The 3,230-nt window shown below is 38.3% G+C and overlaps 1 pseudogene; it reads right to left on the reverse strand.

The window, feature by feature from the left end:
- Nucleotides 1-422: 422 nt before the first annotated feature.
- On the reverse strand, nt 423-2,347 carry LOC143658014 (DNA primase small subunit-like; annotated as a pseudogene).
- Between the last annotated feature and the right edge of the window lie 883 nt (nt 2,348-3,230).

Consider the following 3,230-nt stretch of genomic DNA (forward strand, 5'->3'; position numbering starts at 1 on the left):
CACTCTGGGTATAATTAATTTAAGAGACTAAGAATTAAGGATAAAACTCTCACTCATCCAGAAACTGGAGGTTACAATGAACTGAGAAGAAAGTCTTGGATATATTACTGCTTACTCTATTTATAGCACCTAGTTGAAGGAGTACATATATCAGAAATCTTAGAATTATCTTTGTATGTTATTAAATTTTACAAATCTTATCTGAAATCCAACCATCATTTATTCCTTCCTTTAGTGATCTTCCCAGGAACCCCGACGTTCTTCCATCAGTGGTCTCAAGAATTATTTCTCAAGAAAAGGAAAATTTAATTTGAGTATTAAGACACATACATGGTTCCGCCATATTTATTAAATGGCTCTTGAAGTATTTGACCTTTGGTTGAAGGGAGAAGACAGCCACATTGGTTTGAGGGGAGTTATCTTCAGAAATCTTTCTGTAAATCACTCTTCTTGAGCAGCACTCCTTTTCCGTATTTATCCAGTTTTTAAAGAAACTGTTCAAACATTTTCACATAAGGCGTTAGACCAGTTTTCTTATAATCTCTGGTTCTATGTTTGACATCAGACTCAGGCTTAGCCTCTTTTTCCTCTTCACTAGTGGAAATGGTATCCAGTTCATGGCAGATGGAGTTTAAGGTTGGAACAGCAAATGGATCAAGCTTATCCACATTCTGTAAATCAATAGGAACAGAGATGCGACCTGTTTTAGGATGAACACTAAAAGGGCTCTTCAGAGAATGTTTGAGTCCTTTGCTAACATTGATGTCCAGCCGTGGAATCCAATACTGGAGCATGATCTCCTGTTCTAACCAGGACCCACATTTGTCATCTTTGATATTCTGGCATTTGCTAGCTACTTTCTTCAAATGCTCCCAATGCTGAAGTGAACTGTGATGCTTTTGGAAACCTTGCTGAAGTTCATCATGAATTGTTTCAGGAACAAGGGCCAAGGTCTTATCCCAACTTGCTTTATTTTCAAAAATATCTTGATTGACTGAGGCATATTCTTGAAAGTATTTTTTTTACTGTGTTTATAGACTTTCTGATGAAAGGGTGAATTTTTTCACCAAGGTGAATTTTCTTTTTAACTTCTTGACTGCCCTTTAAAAGACTCAAATATTCAACTATCCCAGAATGTACTACGAGGACAATTTTCTAACTGATTCATCACAGACCCAACAATGAATGGCTCTCCTTCCAGAATATACCCAGAGACAATGTGTAAATCCAATGTCCTCCTTCAGCGCTTGGTCGATGATGTGTATGGCCATTGTCATGAGGGTCCAACACCGAGAACATATGTCTGCAGAACTACATCTCCTCCCATCGGCATAGTCTGTCATATCAATGTCAAATACCAGCTCTTTTTTCCTGAGCCTGGAAAGCTCCCAGCTTTATGGTATTGTATTGATTAGGTCTGTGGGAATACACTGCACCTATGTCAATCTTGTATGGATTCATTTCCTGTATCTCCTTTTCCAGCTCACCCTGGTTGTTGAAGGATTAGTAGCTGTTCTAGTTTGCTAGCTGCCGGAATGCAATATACCAGAAACAGAATGGCTTTTTAAAAGGGGAATTTAATAGGTTGCTAGTTTACAGTTCTAACGCCGAGAAAATTTCCCAATTAAAACAAGTCTATAGAAATGTCCAATCAAAGGCATCCAGGGAAAGATACCTTGGTTCAAGAAGGCTGATGAAGTTCAGGGTTTCTCTCTCAAGTGAAAAGGCACATGGTGCACACAGTCAGGGCTTCTCTCTCAGTTGGAAGGGCACATGGCGAATATGGCATCATCTGCTAGCGTCTTCTCCTGGTTTCCTGTTTCATGAAGCTCCCCGGGAGGCGTCTTCCTTCTTCATCTCCAAAGGTCGCTGGCTGGTGGACTCTCTGCTTTATGGTGCTGCAGCATTCTCTGCTCTCTCTGAATCTCTCATTCTCTAAAATATTTCCTTTTTTATAGGATTCCAATAAACCAATCAAGACCCACCCAAATGGGTGGAGACATGTCATCCCTTAATCCAGTTTAACAACCACTCTTGACTAAATCACATCATTCACAGTTCTGATTACAGTTTCAAACATACAGCATTGAATAGAGATTATTCTACCTTTATGAAATGGGATTTATATTAAAACATGGCTTTTCTTAGGGGGCATACTTCCTTTCAAACCAGCACAGTAGCGAATGTAAATATCATCTTTCAAAATGAATGAAAATTCACAGTGTTGAAAATAATTTTTTATTACTCTGCCACAGTTGAGCCAATGATAGTACTGGACATAGAGAAAGAGCCTTGGGTAATAAAGCTTAAGCAGTTCAGGCAGCTAGGAGGGGTCAAACATCTCCATGGAATAAGGAACTCAACCCAGATAGGATTAGAGCAGGAATTGGCAGGAACCATACAGCTGGAGCCTCTGTTAGTCTATTTTGCCCAATATTTATTAAATAGTATGTCTCTCCATTATTCGTTTGAATTGCCACCTCTTATACTCAATTCTGTATGTATTTGGGACCACTACTAGATGAAATGCTATGCCATGCACCTTGCTATTCCTGTATGGTAATTCACTGTTTTAATTACTATTGTTTTATAATACATTTGAGTATATGGAAAGGCCAGTCCTCCTTTACAAAAATTTTCCTTTATCACATTTTTGGCTTTGCAGGTAAACTTTAATAATCATTATATCACTTGACACTCACTCTTCAACTTCCCTTCTCCACAGATTCCCCAAACATATATATATGTTTTCTTTTGGAGGGCATCGCATTGAATTCATAGCTCATTCTGGGGGTAAATTTACAACTTACAACATTGAGCCCTCCTACCCAAGAACTAGGTATCTTTGCATTTATTCAAGATAAATAAATGGCTGACATTACAGTTGAAACTTTTTCTTCATTTGATCTCTGTTATGTTTATTTCTAGATATTTTAAAGTTTTGCTCAATGAAAAAGACAGTTTAAAATATAACTGTCCAGTTACCTCTGGCTTGAAGGAAGCAGATACATCACGGCTCTTTCCAAACAAATGCCCAAGACTTTTCCCAATGTTTCAGTCAAGTTCCTAAAGTCTAAATATATCACATGTAAGTGCTAATGGTTCATTTGTCCTGCTTAGCTCAGGGATAATTGCACTTGAACAACCCTGAAGCTTTCCAAACTTGGTCTGGGTTTATGGTGCCCATACTGAAAGGTCTGTCTTGTTAAACTTGGGCTTTTCACACATGG

The sequence above is a fragment of the Tamandua tetradactyla genome, chromosome 15, assembly GCF_023851605.1.
Source record: "Tamandua tetradactyla isolate mTamTet1 chromosome 15, mTamTet1.pri, whole genome shotgun sequence".
NCBI classification, from domain to species: Eukaryota; Metazoa; Chordata; class Mammalia; order Pilosa; family Myrmecophagidae; genus Tamandua; species Tamandua tetradactyla.